This window comes from Rattus norvegicus, chromosome 20 (genome assembly GCF_021556685.1).
Source record: "Rattus norvegicus strain SHRSP/BbbUtx chromosome 20, alternate assembly SHRSP_T2T, whole genome shotgun sequence".
NCBI lineage: Eukaryota > Metazoa > Chordata > Mammalia > Rodentia > Muridae > Rattus > Rattus norvegicus.
In genome coordinates this window covers 39,081,851-39,099,679 of record NC_141553.1, presented here as the reverse complement: position 1 = coordinate 39,099,679, position 17,829 = coordinate 39,081,851, and positions in this window count along the sequence as shown.

Sequence of the window (17,829 nt, the reverse complement as noted above, 5' to 3'; positions counted from 1 at the left end):
AGAGGTCTGAAAGGGAAATAACAAGGAAAGCTGATCAGTGTTCAATGCAGACATGGCACTGTTTGCTAAAGCAAACAAGTGGGGAAAATGTCAACTTAAAGAAGAGTGTGTTAAGGCCACAAAATTGTAAATGAACATCATCCTGGAAATGGAGTGCAACCAAAGTATCGTGAACAATTCATTCCAGGATTGACACTGATTCAATCAGACAAGCCGAATACCTTCCTCCTCCCACAGTGAGGTGTCTCCCACACTCTCAGGTATCCGTCTTTTATCCTTGAGTTTCCCAAGCCTAGCACGGCCCTGCATTCCCTAATGTGAGGTCCCTCCGAACCCACCTGAAGACTGCAATTGCCTAGAGGTAGGCAGTTGTCCTTGGGTGCATGCAGCCACATTGCCTCAAGGAGCATAGGGCTTATACAGGTCTTTCAGCACAGGTTTTGGGTCTTTTGTTCCACATTTACAAGTCAGACTTGCTGGCCCGGTTTTTGTGTATGCTCGTGTGTGTGTGTGTGTGTGTGTGTGTGTGTGAGTGTGTGTGTGTATGTGTGTGTTATTTGTATTTGTGTTATTTGTGTGTGTTTGCATGTGCATGTGTGAGTGTCTGTGTGTGTGCTTGTTTTGTGTGTGTGTTATTTGTATTTGTGTTATCTCTGTGTGTGTGTGTGTGTTTGTGTGTGCCTGTGTGTGTTTGTGTGTGCGTGTGTGTGTGCTTTGTTGTGTGTGTGCTATTTCTATTTGTGTTATTTGTATGTGTCTGTGTGTGTGTTTGCGTGTGTGTGTGTGTGTGTGTGTGTGTGTGTTTGCGCCTTTCTTTGCATTTAACATGTTAATGGTGAGAATTCCAGAAAATCTGGCCCAACTGTTCTGACAGGAAATGCATGAATGCGCATTCCCGAATCTCTACATGAACTATTGTGGTTTTTGGCCTATTTGCCTGTGTAAAAGACTTTCTTTCTGCATGTGCTATTCTCTTCTCTCGGTTTAATAGAGTTCTGTTGCTCCCAACTACCACCTAGCCCTACAAGAAGGAAAGAAGTGCCATCACTTGCATGACCCCTGGAAGTGATGTCCTTGGTTCTCAGGACAAGTGGTTGGGATCCTCAGTTGGGGGGTCTTCTCTTTCCAACCTGTGTGGATCCAGATGGGATGAGATCAGCACGGATTCAACTTGGCTAGTGATACCACCTAAGGCACAGTCCACTCTGCCTTCCTCTTCTGAAGCCTTCTTACCACCTCCACGGTTTCCTGGATACTCTGCCCAAAGCCAGGAAGGACCTATGGTGCTCCCTCCTTGGACGATCTGTCTGCTGGATTCTTGATTCCTAGGACATTTTTTGTGCTTCCTTGTTCTGTGTCCAGAATGGCATGCAAGGGACTGCGAGACTTTGGGAGAGACTTTGCTGAGTCTGATAGGTTTCTGGAGGTCTTGTTCCGGGTCTCCTGTTCTCAGGTGGGAGGTGTGGCAGGTGTAAAGCGTCGTGGCATGACCTTGATTCAAGGGTCTGGAGTCGACTGTAGCCCACGGCTCCTTTCGAGTGGGCGGAGCTCCGGGAGCAGAGAGAGAGGTATTTAAGGGCAGGGGTCCCAGCCCTACGGCTGGCATTTGCTGAAGCTTGCGCTTGCTCTGGAGCGGTCCTGACTATATTCTCCAGCTTGAGGACTCCTGGCATCGAATCCTTAGGAGCATGGAAGCTGGAAGCAATGTGGATAGCAGCTGTGTGCTGCGGGAATCCCGGCGCAGGAAGACGGTTTGGCAGGCCTGGCAAAAGAAGGCCCTGCTATCAGCTTTCAGCAAGAACCAATACCCGAGCTTCTGGGACAGGCAGGAACTGGCCAGGCAAATACAGCTCCCTGCGTCCCGCATCCGAGTGTGGTTTCAGAACCAAAGAAGTCGCACTGGAGAGGTGAGGCACGGCCCAAAGCGGTCCAGCAGAGGCTCCATTCCGCTAGCCTCCCAAGAGCTCGAGGAAGGGTTTGGCTACTGGTCACAAGGTAGCAGCATGCCCTCGGACAGCAGAAGGCCTCGCACTCGACTCAACTTGCAACAGCGCAGGATCCTAGTACAAGCCTTTGAGAGGAACCCGTTGCCAGGCTTTGCTACCAGGGAGCAGCTGTGCCAAAGGACAGGTTTGAATGAGGACACGATCCACATATGGTTTCAGAACAGAAGAGCGCGGCAAGCCCGCGCTCCAGATCAAGATGTGCCTGCTTCCCAAGTGCAGGATGTGGCAACTGGAGGTCTCAGTAGCAAGGATGAGGCAGCACCGGACAACCTGTTACTGATGGCTGCTGCAAGAGGTGTGGGCATGGAGAACTCGAGCTCCAGCGACCAGCCCCACTTCCACGAAGAGTCCCAGCATCCCCAAGTGGCACTGCCCGAAGGACGAGGCCAATCACAGACAGCCACTCAAGCATACGAGCCAGGAACTCTGGAACTCCTCCTTGATGAACTGCTGGAAGAAGACCAAGTGGAGGGTGACAGGCCATTCCCTGTGGATCTGGATGGAAATCCTGGTGGCAAGGAGCACGGGGTTGTCCAGGAAACCACCTTGCAACTGGCTGCCACGGACTGTGTTTCCAAGGAATCCTCAAGTTTTAGCGACCCAACCAATTTCTCCAGAGAGTCTCAGCTACCACAATGGGCACAGCCTGAAGGACAAGGCCAAGAACAGGCTCTCACTCAGGGATGCAACAGGGGCCCTCTGGAACTCTTCCTGGATCAACTGCTGATGGAAGTTCGAATGGAGACGCTCTCCCCAGGCCCTGTACATCTGGAAGGTGCAGTTCAGCAAATGGATGCAACACCTGAGCTGCCTCTCTCTCAAGAAGAATATGAGGCTCTGCTGGATATTCTCTGAGTCCCAGCCTGGAAGCTCCTATCCAGAAGACACCCGCAATCAACACTTGAGAATATAGACAGCCCAAAAAGTATATGCATCAAAACCCCTATTACAGTGGGTGCTTTCGATGGAAGGCATCTTGCTTACTAGAAGGAGGAAATGCACGTGGGTTTTCCATGTGCAGTGCCTACATGAGGACCCTGGGACGAGGAAACGGGCTCTGAGCATGGGATTCTGCTGAAGGGGCAGAGGGCAAGATCACCAGGGACTCCTAAAACATCAAGGAGGCCTAATGAAAAGGCCAACTGACAGAACACACCATTGAACTGGCTCCATCAGACTCCAGGAAATATCATGGGTCACCAGGTATAGGCTACACATCTCAGGACACTGAATCTGGAAGGAGTTATGAAGACTTCTTCCTTGGGACTAAGAACTGCTGCACTTCTTACCAATGCCTTATGCTTAGCAGTGAGTTGACTAACAAACCACCCATTCTATATGTACTCCTAGCACATTTGTTTAGTTTACTTTTGTTTTGTTTTGTCTTGCTTTGTTCTACTTCCCATTGCATTCAATAAAGGTTTGCATTGTTTGTTTGTTTGCTTGCTTGCTTGTTTGCTTGTGTGTTTGTATGGGTGGTTGAATTGGCTGTTTGGTTTAGGCATGAGCTTTCCAATTCAAAGGGTGGTAAGACTTGGGAAGGCAGTGAGGCGGGATGAGAGGTCTGAAAGGGAAATAACAAGGAAAGCTGATCAGTGTTCAATGCAGACATGGCACTGTTTGCTAAAGCAAACAAGTGGGGAAAATGTCAACTTAAAGAAGAGTGTGTTAAGGCCACAAAATTGGAAATGAACATCATCCTGGAAATGGAGTGCAACCAAAGTATCGTGAACAATTCATTCCAGGATTGACACTGATTCAATCAGACAAGCCGAATACCTTCCTCCTCCCACAGTGAGGTGTCTCCCACACTCTCAGGTATCCGTCTTTTATCCTTGAGTTTCCCAAGCCTAGCACGGCCCTGCATTCCCTAATGTGAGGTCCCTCCGAACCCACCTGAAGACTGCAATTGCCTAGAGGTAGGCAGTTGTCCTTGGGTGCATGCAGCCACATTGCCTCAAGGAGCATAGGGCTTATACAGGTCTTTCAGCACAGGTTTTGGGTCTTTTGTTCCACATTTACAAGTCAGACTTGCTGGCCCGGTTTTTGTGTATGCTCGTGTGTGTGTGTGTGTGTGTGTGTGTGTGTGTGTGTGTGTGAGTGTGTGTGTGTATGTGTGTGTTATTTGTATTTGTGTTATTTGTGTGTGTTTGCATGTGCATGTGTGAGTGTCTGTGTGTGTGCTTGTTTTGTGTGTGTGTTATTTGTATTTGTGTTATCTCTGTGTGTGTATGTGTGTGTGTTTGTGTGTGCCTGTGTGTGTTTGTGTGTGCGTGTGTGTGTGCTTTGTTGTGTGTGTGCTATTTCTATTTGTGTTATTTGTATGTGTCTGTGTGTGTGTTTGCGTGTGTGTGTGTGTGTGTGTGTGTGTGTGTGTGTGTGTTTGCGCCTTTCTTTGCATTTAACATGTTAATGGTGAGAATTCCAGAAAATCTGGCCCAACTGTTCTGACAGGAAATGCATGAATGCGCATTCCCGAATCTCTACATGAACTATTGTGGTTTTTGGCCTATTTGCCTGTGTAAAAGACTTTCTTTCTGCATGTGCTATTCTCTTCTCTCGGTTTAATAGAGTTCTGTTGCTCCCAACTACCACCTAGCCCTACAAGAAGGAAAGAAGTGCCATCACTTGCATGACCCCTGGAAGTGATGTCCTTGGTTCTCAGGACAAGTGGTTGGGATCCTCAGTTGGGGGGTCTTCTCTTTCCAACCTGTGTGGATCCAGATGGGATGAGATCAGCACGGATTCAACTTGGCTAGTGATACCACCTAAGGCACAGTCCACTCTGCCTTCCTCTTCTGAAGCCTTCTTACCACCTCCACGGTTTCCTGGATACTCTGCCCAAAGCCAGGAAGGACCTATGGTGCTCCCTCCTTGGACGATCTGTCTGCTGGATTCTTGATTCCTAGGACATTTTTTGTGCTTCCTTGTTCTGTGTCCAGAATGGCATGCAAGGGACTGCGAGACTTTGGGAGAGACTTTGCTGAGTCTGATAGGTTTCTGGAGGTCTTGTTCCGGGTCTCCTGTTCTCAGGTGGGAGGTGTGGCAGGTGTAAAGCGTCGTGGCATGACCTTGATTCAAGGGTCTGGAGTCGACTGTAGCCCACGGCTCCTTTCGAGTGGGCGGAGCTCCGGGAGCAGAGAGAGAGGTATTTAAGGGCAGGGGTCCCAGCCCTACGGCTGGCATTTGCTGAAGCTTGCGCTTGCTCTGGAGCGGTCCTGACTATATTCTCCAGCTTGAGGACTCCTGGCATCGAATCCTTAGGAGCATGGAAGCTGGAAGCAATGTGGATAGCAGCTGTGTGCTGCGGGAATCCCGGCGCAGGAAGACGGTTTGGCAGGCCTGGCAAAAGAAGGCCCTGCTATCAGCTTTCAGCAAGAACCAATACCCGAGCTTCTGGGACAGGCAGGAACTGGCCAGGCAAATACAGCTCCCTGCGTCCCGCATCCGAGTGTGGTTTCAGAACCAAAGAAGTCGCACTGGAGAGGTGAGGCACGGCCCAAAGCGGTCCAGCAGAGGCTCCATTCCGCTAGCCTCCCAAGAGCTCGAGGAAGGGTTTGGCTACTGGTCACAAGGTAGCAGCATGCCCTCGGACAGCAGAAGGCCTCGCACTCGACTCAACTTGCAACAGCGCAGGATCCTAGTACAAGCCTTTGAGAGGAACCCGTTGCCAGGCTTTGCTACCAGGGAGCAGATGGGCCAAAGGACAGGTTTGAATGAGGACACGATCCACATATGTTTTCAGAACAGAAGAGCGCGGCAAGCCCGCGCTCCAGATCAAGATGTGCCTGCTTCCCAAGTGCAGGATGTGGCAACTGGAGGTCTCAGTGGCAAGGATGAGGCAGCACCGGACAACATGTTACTGATGGCTGCTGCAAGAGGTGTGGGCATGGAGAACTCGAGCTCCAGCGACCAGCCCCACTTCCACGAAGAGTCCCAGCATCCCCAAGTGGCACTGCCCGAAGGACGAGGCCAATCACAGACAGCCACTCAAGCATACGAGCCAGGAACTCTGGAACTCCTCCTTGATGAACTGCTGGAAGAAGACCAAGTGGAGGGTGACAGGCCATTCCCTGTGGATCTGGATGGAAATCCTGGTGGCAAGGAGCACGGGGTTGTCCAGGAAACCACCTTGCAACTGGCTGCCACGGACTGTGTTTCCAAGGAATCCTCAAGTTTTAGCGACCCAACCAATTTCTCCAGAGAGTCTCAGCTACCACAATGGGCACAGCCTGAAGGACAAGGCCAAGAACAGGCTCTCACTCAGGGATGCAACAGGGGCCCTCTGGAACTCTTCCTGGATCAACTGCTGATGGAAGTTCGAATGGAGACGCTCTCCCCAGGCCCTGTACATCTGGAAGGTGCAGTTCAGCAAATGGATGCAACACCTGAGCTGCCTCTCTCTCAAGAAGAATATGAGGCTCTGCTGGATATTCTCTGAGTCCCAGCCTGGAAGCTCCTATCCAGAAGACACCCGCAATCAACACTTGAGAATATAGACAGCCCAAAAAGTATATGCATCAAAACCCCTATTACAGTGGGTGCTTTCGATGGAAGGCATCTTGCTTACTAGAAGGAGGAAATGCACGTGGGTTTTCCATGTGCAGTGCCTACATGAGGACCCTGGGACGAGGAAACGGGCTCTGAGCATGGGATTCTGCTGAAGGGGCAGAGGGCAAGATCACCAGGGACTCCTAAAACATCAAGGAGGCCTAATGAAAAGGCCAACTGACAGAACACACCATTGAACTGGCTCCATCAGACTCCAGGAAATATCATGGGTCACCAGGTATAGGCTACACATCTCAGGACACTGAACCAGGAAGGAGTTATGAAGACTTCTTCCTTGGGACTAAGAACTGCTGCACTTCTTACCAATGCCTTATGCTTAGCAGTGAGTTGACTAACAAACCACCCATTCTATATGTACTCCTAGCACATTTGTTTAGTTTACTTTTGTTTTGTTTTGTCTTGCTTTGTTCTACTTCCCATTGCATTCAATAAAGGTTTGCATTGTTTGTTTGTTTGCTTGCTTGCTTGTTTGCTTGTATGTTTGTATGGGTGGTTGAATTGGCTGTTTGGTTTAGGCATGAGCTTTCCAATTCAAAGGGTGGTAAGACTTGGGAAGGCAGTGAGGCGGGATGAGAGGTCTGAAAGGGAAATAACAAGGAAAGCTGATCAGTGTTCAATGCAGACATGGCACTGTTTGCTAAAGCAAACAAGCGGGGAAAATGTCAACTTAAAGAAGAGTGTGTTAAGGCCACAAAATTGTAAATGAACATCATCCTGGAAATGGAGTGCAACCAAAGTATCGTGAACAATTCATTCCAGGATTGACACTGATTCAATCAGACAAGCCGAATACCTTCCTCCTCCCACAGTGAGGTGTCTCCCACACTCTCAGGTATCCGTCTTTTATCCTTGAGTTTCCCAAGCCTAGCACGGCCCTGCATTCCCTAATGTGAGGTCCCTCCGAACCCACCTGAAGACTGCAATTGCCTAGAGGTAGGCAGTTGTCCTTGGGTGCATGCAGCCACATTGCCTCAAGGAGCATAGGGCTTATACAGGTCTTTCAGCACAGGTTTTGGGTCTTTTGTTCCACATTTACAAGTCAGACTTGCTGGCCCGGTTTTTGTGTATGCTCGTGTGTGTGTGTGTGTGTGTGTGTGTGTGAGTGTGTGTGTGTATGTGTGTGTTATTTGTATTTGTGTTATTTGTGTGTGTTTGCATGTGCATGTGTGAGTGTCTGTGTGTGTGCTTGTTTTGTGTGTGTGTTATTTGTATTTGTGTTATCTCTGTGTGTGTATGTGTGTGTGTTTGTGTGTGCCTGTGTGTGTTTGTGTGTGCGTGTGTGTGTGCTTTGTTGTGTGTGTGCTATTTCTATTTGTGTTATTTGTATGTGTCTGTGTGTGTGTTTGCGTGTGTGTGTGTGTGTGTGTGTGTGTTTGCGCCTTTCTTTGCATTTAACATGTTAATGGTGAGAATTCCAGAAAATCTGGCCCAACTGTTCTGACAGGAAATGCATGAATGCGCATTCCCGAATCTCTACATGAACTATTGTGGTTTTTGGCCTATTTGCCTGTGTAAAAGACTTTCTTTCTGCATGTGCTATTCTCTTCTCTCGGTTTAATAGAGTTCTGTTGCTCCCAACTACCACCTAGCCCTACAAGAAGGAAAGAAGTGCCATCACTTGCATGACCCCTGGAAGTGATGTCCTTGGTTCTCAGGACAAGTGGTTGGGATCCTCAGTTGGGGGGTCTTCTCTTTCCAACCTGTGTGGATCCAGATGGGATGAGATCAGCACGGATTCAACTTGGCTAGTGATACCACCTAAGGCACAGTCCACTCTGCCTTCCTCTTCTGAAGCCTTCTTACCACCTCCACGGTTTCCTGGATACTCTGCCCAAAGCCAGGAAGGACCTATGGTGCTCCCTCCTTGGACGATCTGTCTGCTGGATTCTTGATTCCTAGGACATTTTTTGTGCTTCCTTGTTCTGTGTCCAGAATGGCATGCAAGGGACTGCGAGACTTTGGGAGAGACTTTGCTGAGTCTGATAGGTTTCTGGAGGTCTTGTTCCGGGTCTCCTGTTCTCAGGTGGGAGGTGTGGCAGGTGTAAAGCGTCGTGGCATGACCTTGATTCAAGGGTCTGGAGTCGACTGTAGCCCACGGCTCCTTTCGAGTGGGCGGAGCTCCGGGAGCAGAGAGAGAGGTATTTAAGGGCAGGGGTCCCAGCCCTACGGCTGGCATTTGCTGAAGCTTGCGCTTGCTCTGGAGCGGTCCTGACTATATTCTCCAGCTTGAGGACTCCTGGCATCGAATCCTTAGGAGCATGGAAGCTGGAAGCAATGTGGATAGCAGCTGTGTGCTGCGGGAATCCCGGCGCAGGAAGACGGTTTGGCAGGCCTGGCAAAAGAAGGCCCTGCTATCAGCTTTCAGCAAGAACCAATACCCGAGCTTCTGGGACAGGCAGGAACTGGCCAGGCAAATACAGCTCCCTGCGTCCCGCATCCGAGTGTGGTTTCAGAACCAAAGAAGTCGCACTGGAGAGGTGAGGCACGGCCCAAAGCGGTCCAGCAGAGGCTCCATTCCGCTAGCCTCCCAAGAGCTCGAGGAAGGGTTTGGCTACTGGTCACAAGGTAGCGGCATGCCCTCGGACAGCAGAAGGCCTCGCACTCGACTCAACTTGCAACAGCGCAGGATCCTAGAACAAGCCTTTGAGAGGAACCCGTTGCCAGGCTTTGCTACCAGGGAGCAGCTGGGCCAAAGGACAGGTTTGAATGAGGACACGATCCACATATGTTTTCAGAACAGAAGAGCGCGGCAAGCCCGCGCTCCAGATCAAGATGTGCCTGCTTCCCAAGTGCAGGATGTGGCAACTGGAGGTCTCAGTGGCAAGGATGAGGCAGCACCGGACAACATGTTACTGATGGCTGCTGCAAGAGGTGTGGGCATGGAGAACTCGAGCTCCAGCGACCAGCCCCACTTCCACGAAGAGTCCCATTATCCCCAAGTGGCACTGCCCGAAGGACGAGGCCAATCACAGACAGCCACTCAAGCATACGAGCCAGGAACTCTGGAACTCCTCCTTGATGAACTGCTGGAAGAAGACCAAGTGGAGGGTGACAGGCCATTCCCTGTGGATCTGGATGGAAATCCTGGTGGCAAGGAGCACGGGGTTGTCCAGGAAACCACCTTGCAACTGGGTGCCACGGACTGTGTTTCCAAGGAATCCTCAAGTTTTAGCGACCCAACCAATTTCTCCAGAGAGTCTCAGCTACCACAATGGGCACAGCCTGAAGGACAAGGCCAAGAACAGGCTCTCACTCAGGGATGCAACAGGGGCCCTCTGGAACTCTTCCTGGATCAACTGCTGATGGAAGTTCGAATGGAGACGCTCTCCCCAGGCCCTGTACATCTGGAAGGTGCAGTTCAGCAAATGGATGCAACACCTGAGCTGCCTCTCTCTCAAGAAGAATATGAGGCTCTGCTGGATATTCTCTGAGTCCCAGCCTGGAAGCTCCTATCCAGAAGACACCCGCAATCAACACTTGAGAATATAGACAGCCCAAAAAGTATATGCATCAAAACCCCTATTACAGTGGGTGCTTTCGATGGAAGGCATCTTGCTTACTAGAAGGAGGAAATGCACGTGGGTTTTCCATGTGCAGTGCCTACATGAGGACCCTGGGACGAGGAAACGGGCTCTGAGCATGGGATTCTGCTGAAGGGGCAGAGGGCAAGATCACCAGGGACTCCTAAAACATCAAGGAGGCCTAATGAAAAGGCCAACTGACAGAACACACCATTGAACTGGCTCCATCAGACTCCAGGAAATATCATGGGTCACCAGGTATAGGCTACACATCTCAGGACACTGAACCAGGAAGGAGTTATGAAGACTTCTTCCTTGGGACTAAGAACTGCTGCACTTCTTACCAATGCCTTATGCTTAGCAGTGAGTTGACTAACAAACCACCCATTCTATATGTACTCCTAGCACATTTGTTTAGTTTACTTTTGTTTTGTTTTGTCTTGCTTTGTTCTACTTCCCATTGCATTCAATAAAGGTTTGCATTGTTTGTTTGTTTGCTTGCTTGCTTGTTTGCTTGTGTGTTTGTATGGGTGGTTGAATTGGCTGTTTGGTTTAGGCATGAGCTTTCCAATTCAAAGGGTGGTAAGACTTGGGAAGGCAGTGAGGCGGGATGAGAGGTCTGAAAGGGAAATAACAAGGAAAGCTGATCAGTGTTCAATGCAGACATGGCACTGTTTGCTAAAGCAAACAAGCGGGGAAAATGTCAACTTAAAGAAGAGTGTGTTAAGGCCACAAAATTGTAAATGAACATCATCCTGGAAATGGAGTGCAACCAAAGTATCGTGAACAATTCATTCCAGGATTGACACTGATTCAATCAGACAAGCCGAATACCTTCCTCCTCCCACAGTGAGGTGTCTCCCACACTCTCAGGTATCCGTCTTTTATCCTTGAGTTTCCCAAGCCTAGCACGGCCCTGCATTCCCTAATGTGAGGTCCCTCCGAACCCACCTGAAGACTGCAATTGCCTAGAGGTAGGCAGTTGTCCTTGGGTGCATGCAGCCACATTGCCTCAAGGAGCATAGGGCTTATACAGGTCTTTCAGCACAGGTTTTGGGTCTTTTGTTCCACATTTACAAGTCAGACTTGCTGGCCCGGTTTTTGTGTATGCTCGTGTGTGTGTGTGTGTGTGTGTGTGTGAGTGTGTGTGTGTATGTGTGTGTTATTTGTATTTGTGTTATTTGTGTGTGTTTGCATGTGCATGTGTGAGTGTCTGTGTGTGTGCTTGTTTTGTGTGTGTGTTATTTGTATTTGTGTTATCTCTGTGTGTGTATGTGTGTGTGTTTGTGTGTGCCTGTGTGTGTTTGTGTGTGCGTGTGTGTGTGCTTTGTTGTGTGTGTGCTATTTCTATTTGTGTTATTTGTATGTGTCTGTGTGTGTGTTTGCGTGTGTGTGTGTGTGTGTGTGTGTGTGTGTGTTTGCGCCTTTCTTTGCATTTAACATGTTAATGGTGAGAATTCCAGAAAATCTGGCCCAACTGTTCTGACAGGAAATGCATGAATGCGCATTCCCGAATCTCTACATGAACTATTGTGGTTTTTGGCCTATTTGCCTGTGTAAAAGACTTTCTTTCTGCATGTGCTATTCTCTTCTCTCGGTTTAATAGAGTTCTGTTGCTCCCAACTACCACCTAGCCCTACAAGAAGGAAAGAAGTGCCATCACTTGCATGACCCCTGGAAGTGATGTCCTTGGTTCTCAGGACAAGTGGTTGGGATCCTCAGTTGGGGGGTCTTCTCTTTCCAACCTGTGTGGATCCAGATGGGATGAGATCAGCACGGATTCAACTTGGCTAGTGATACCACCTAAGGCACAGTCCACTCTGCCTTCCTCTTCTGAAGCCTTCTTACCACCTCCACGGTTTCCTGGATACTCTGCCCAAAGCCAGGAAGGACCTATGGTGCTCCCTCCTTGGACGATCTGTCTGCTGGATTCTTGATTCCTAGGACATTTTTTGTGCTTCCTTGTTCTGTGTCCAGAATGGCATGCAAGGGACTGCGAGACTTTGGGAGAGACTTTGCTGAGTCTGATAGGTTTCTGGAGGTCTTGTTCCGGGTCTCCTGTTCTCAGGTGGGAGGTGTGGCAGGTGTAAAGCGTCGTGGCATGACCTTGATTCAAGGGTCTGGAGTCGACTGTAGCCCACGGCTCCTTTCGAGTGGGCGGAGCTCCGGGAGCAGAGAGAGAGGTATTTAAGGGCAGGGGTCCCAGCCCTACGGCTGGCATTTGCTGAAGCTTGCGCTTGCTCTGGAGCGGTCCTGACTATATTCTCCAGCTTGAGGACTCCTGGCATCGAATCCTTAGGAGCATGGAAGCTGGAAGCAATGTGGATAGCAGCTGTGTGCTGCGGGAATCCCGGCGCAGGAAGACGGTTTGGCAGGCCTGGCAAAAGAAGGCCCTGCTATCAGCTTTCAGCAAGAACCAATACCCGAGCTTCTGGGACAGGCAGGAACTGGCCAGGCAAATACAGCTCCCTGCGTCCCGCATCCGAGTGTGGTTTCAGAACCAAAGAAGTCGCACTGGAGAGGTGAGGCACGGCCCAAAGCGGTCCAGCAGAGGCTCCATTCCGCTAGCCTCCCAAGAGCTCGAGGAAGGGTTTGGCTCCTGGTCACAAGGTAGCAGCATGCCCTCGGACAGCAGAAGGCCTCGCACTCGACTCAACTTGCAACAGCGCAGGATCCTAGTACAAGCCTTTGAGAGGAACCCGTTGCCAGGCTTTGCTACCAGGGAGCAGCTGGGCCAAAGGACAGGTTTGAATGAGGACACGATCCACATATGTTTTCAGAACAGAAGAGCGCGGCAAGCCCGCGCTCCAGATCAAGATGTGCCTGCTTCCCAAGTGCAGGATGTGGCAACTGGAGGTCTCAGTGGCAAGGATGAGGCAGCACCGGACAACATGTTACTGATGGCTGCTGCAAGAGGTGTGGGCATGGAGAACTCGAGCTCCAGCGACCAGCCCCACTTCCACGAAGAGTCCCAGCATCCCCAAGTGGCACTGCCCGAAGGACGAGGCCAATCACAGACAGCCACTCAAGCATACGAGCCAGGAACTCTGGAACTCCTCCTTGATGAACTGCTGGAAGAAGACCAAGTGGAGGGTGACAGGCCATTCCCTGTGGATCTGGATGGAAATCCTGGTGGCAAGGAGCACGGGGTTGTCCAGGAAACCACCTTGCAACTGGCTGCCACGGACTGTGTTTCCAAGGAATCCTCAAGTTTTAGCGACCCAACCAATTTCTCCAGAGAGTCTCAGCTACCACAATGGGCACAGCCTGAAGGACAAGGCCAAGAACAGGCTCTCACTCAGGGATGCAACAGGGGCCCTCTGGAACTCTTCCTGGATCAACTGCTGATGGAAGTTCGAATGGAGACGCTCTCCCCAGGCCCTGTACATCTGGAAGGTGCAGTTCAGCAAATGGATGCAACACCTGAGCTGCCTCTCTCTCAAGAAGAATATGAGGCTCTGCTGGATATTCTCTGAGTCCCAGCCTGGAAGCTCCTATACAGAAGACACCCGCAATCAACACTTGAGAATATAGACAGCCCAAAAAGTATATGCATCAAAACCCCTATTACAGTGGGTGCTTTCGATGGAAGGCATCTTGCTTACTAGAAGGAGGAAATGCACGTGGGTTTTCCATGTGCAGTGCCTACATGAGGACCCTGGGACGAGGAAACGGGCTCTGAGCATGGGATTCTGCTGAAGGGGCAGAGGGCAAGATCACCAGGGACTCCTAAAACATCAAGGAGGCCTAATGAAAAGGCCAACTGACAGAACACACCATTGAACTGGCTCCATCAGACTCCAGGAAATATCATGGGTCACCAGGTATAGGCTACACATCTCAGGACACTGAACCAGGAAGGAGTTATGAAGACTTCTTCCTTGGGACTAAGAACTGCTGCACTTCTTACCAATGCCTTATGCTTAGCAGTGAGTTGACTAACAAACCACCCATTCTATATGTACTCCTAGCACATTTGTTTAGTTTACTTTTGTTTTGTTTTGTCTTGCTTTGTTCTACTTCCCATTGCATTCAATAAAGGTTTGCATTGTTTGTTTGTTTGCTTGCTTGCTTGTTTGCTTGTGTGTTTGTATGGGTGGTTGAATTGGCTGTTTGGTTTAGGCATGAGCTTTCCAATTCAAAGGGTGGTAAGACTTGGGAAGGCAGTGAGGCGGGATGAGAGGTCTGAAAGGGAAATAACAAGGAAAGCTGATCAGTGTTCAATGCAGACATGGCACTGTTTGCTAAAGCAAACAAGCGGGGAAAATGTCAACTTAAAGAAGAGTGTGTTAAGGCCACAAAATTGTAAATGAACATCATCCTGGAAATGGAGTGCAACCAAAGTATCGTGAACAATTCATTCCAGGATTGACACTGATTCAATCAGACAAGCCGAATACCTTCCTCCTCCCACAGTGAGGTGTATCCCACACTCTCAGGTATCCGTCTTTTATCCTTGAGTTTCCCAAGCCTAGCACGGCCCTGCATTCCCTAATGTGAGGTCCCTCCGAACCCACCTGAAGACTGCAATTGCCTAGAGGTAGGCAGTTGTCCTTGGGTGCATGCAGCCACATTGCCTCAAGGAGCATAGGGCTTATACAGGTCTTTCAGCACAGGTTTTGGGTCTTTTGTTCCACATTTACAAGTCAGACTTGCTGGCCCGGTTTTTGTGTATGCTCGTGTGTGTGTGTGTGTGTGTGTGTGTGTGTGTGTGTGTGTATGTGTGTGTTATTTGTATTTGTGTTATTTGTGTGTGTTTGCATGTGCATGTGTGAGTGTCTGTGTGTGTGCTTGTTTTGTGTGTGTGTTATTTTTATTTGTGTTATCTCTGTGTGTGTATGTGTGTGTGTTTGTGTGTGCCTGTGTGTGCCTGTGTGTGCGTGTGTGTGTGCTTTGTTGTGTGTGTGCTATTTCTATTTGTGTTATTTGTATGTGTCTGTGTGTGTCTTTGCGTGTGTGAGTGTGTGTGTGTGTGTTTGCGCCTTTGTTTGCATTTAACATGTTAATGGTGAGAATTCCAGAAAATCTGGCCCAACTGTTTGACAGGAAATGCATGAATGCGCATTCCCGAATCTCTACATGAACTATTCTGGTTTTTGGCCTATTTGCCTGTGTAAAAGACTTTCTTTCTGCATGTGCTATTCTCTTCTCTCGGTTTAATAGAGTTCTGTTGCTCCCAACTACCACCTAGCCCTACAAGAAGGAAAGAAGTGCCATCACTTGCATGACCCCTGGAAGTGATGTCCTTGGTTCTCAGGACAAGTGGTTGGGATCCTCAGTTGGGGGGTCTTCTCTTTCCAACCTGTGTGGATCCAGATGGGATGAGATCAGCACGGATTCAACTTGGCTAGTGATACCACCTAAGGCACAGTCCACTCTGCCTTCCTCTTCTGAAGCCTGCTTACCACCTCCACGATTTCCTGGATACTCTGCCCAAAGCCAGGAAGGACCTATGGTGCTCCCTCCTTGGACGATCTGTCTGCTGGATTCTTGATTCCTAGGACATTTTTTGTGCTTCCTTGTTCTGTGTCCAGAATGGCATGCAAGGGACTGCGAGACTTTGGGAGAGACTTTGCTGAGTCTGATAGGTTTCTGGAGGTCTTGTTCCGGGTCTCCTGTTCTCATGTGGGAGGTGTGGCAGGTGTAAAGCGTCGTGGCATGACCTTGATTCAAGGGTCTGGAGTCGACTGTAGCCCACGGCTCCTTTCGAGTGGGCGGAGCTCCGGGAGCAGAGAGAGAGGTATTTAAGGGCAGGGGTCCCAGCCCTACGGCTGGCATTTGCTGAAGCTTGTGCTTGCTCTGGAGCGGTCCTGACTATATTCTCCAGCTTGAGGACTCCTGGCATCGAATCCTTAGGAGCATGGAAGCTGGAAGCAATGTGGATAGCAGCTGTGTGCTGCGGGAATCCCGGCGCAGGAAGACGGTTTGGCAGGCCTGGCAAAAGAAGGCCCTGCTATCAGCTTTCAGCAAGAACCAATACCCGAGCTTCTGGGACAGGCAGGAACTGGCCAGGCAAATACAGCTCCCTGCGTCCCGCATCCGAGTGTGGTTTCAGAACCAAAGAAGTCGCACTGGAGAGGTGAGGCACGGCCCAAAGCGGTCCAGCAGAGGCTCCATTCCGCTAGCCTCCCAAGAGCTCGAGGAAGGGTTTGGCTCCTGGTCACAAGGTAGCAGCATGCCCTCGGACAGCAGAAGGCCTCGCACTCGACTCAACTTGCAACAGCGCAGGATCCTAGTACAAGCCTTTGAGAGGAACCCGTTGCCAGGCTTTGCTACCAGGGAGCAGATGGGCCAAAGGACAGGTTTGAATGAGGACACGATCCACATATGGTTTCAGAACAGAAGAGTGCGGCAAGCCCGCGCTCCAGATCAAGATGTGCCTGCTTCACAAGTGCAGGATGTGGCACTGGAGGTCTCAGTGGCAAGGATGAGGCAGCACCGGACAACCTGTTACTGATGGCTGCTGCAAGAGGTGTGGGCATGGAGAACTCGAGCTCCAGCGACCAGCCCCACTTCCACGAAGAGTCCCAGCATCCCCAAGTGGCACTGCCCGAAGGACGAGGCCAATCACAGACAGCCACTCAAGCATACGAGCCAGGAACTCTGGAACTCCTCCTTGATGAACTGCTGGAAGAAGACCAAGTGGAGGGTGACAGGCCATTCCCTGTGGATCTGGATGGAAATCCTGGTGGCAAGGAGCACGGGGTTGTCCAGGAAACCACCTTGCAACTGGCTGCCACGGACTGTGTTTCCAAGGAATCCTCAAGTTTTAGCGACCCAACCAATTTCTCCAGAGAGTCTCAGCTACCACAATGGGCACAGCCTGAAGGACAAGGCCAAGAACAGGCTCTCACTCAGGGATGCAACAGGGGCCCTCTGGAACTCTTCCTGGATCAACTGCTGATGGAATTTCGAATGGAGACGCTCTCCCCAGGCCCTGTACATCTGGAAGGTGCAGTTCAGCAAATGGATGCAACACCTGAGCTGCCTCTCTCTCAAGAAGAATATGAGGCTCTGCTGGATATTCTCTGAGTCCCAGCCTGGAAGCTCCTATACAGAAGACACCCGCAATCAACACTTGAGAATATAGACAGCCCAAAAAGTATATGCATCAAAACCCCTATTACAGTGGGTGCTTTCGATGGAAGGCATCTTGCTTACTAGAAGGAGGAAATGCACGTGGGTTTTCCATGTGCAGTGCCTACATGAGGACCCTGGGACGAGGAAACGGGCTCTGAGCATGGGATTCTGCTGAAGGGGCAGAGGGCAAGATCACCAGGGACTCCTAAAACATCAAGGAGGCCTAATGAAAAGGCCAACTGACAGAACACACCATTGAACTGGCTCCATCAGACTCCAGGAAATCTCATGGGTCACCAGGTATAGGCTACACATCTCAGGACACTGAACCAGGAAGGAGTTATGAAGACTTCTTCCTTGGGACTAAGAACTGCTGCACTTCTTACCAATGCCTTATGCTTAGCAGTGAGTTGACTAACAAACCACCCATTCTATATGTACTCCTAGCACATTTGTTTAGTTTACTTTTGTTTTGTTTTGTCTTGCTTTGTTCTACTTCCCATTGCATTCAATAAAGGTTTGCATTGTTTGTTTGTTTGCTTGCTTGCTTGTTTGCTTGTGTGTTTGTATGGGTGGTTGAATTGGCTGTTTGGTTTAGGCATGAGCTTTCCAATTCAAAGGGTGGTAAGACTTGGGAAGGCAGTGAGGCG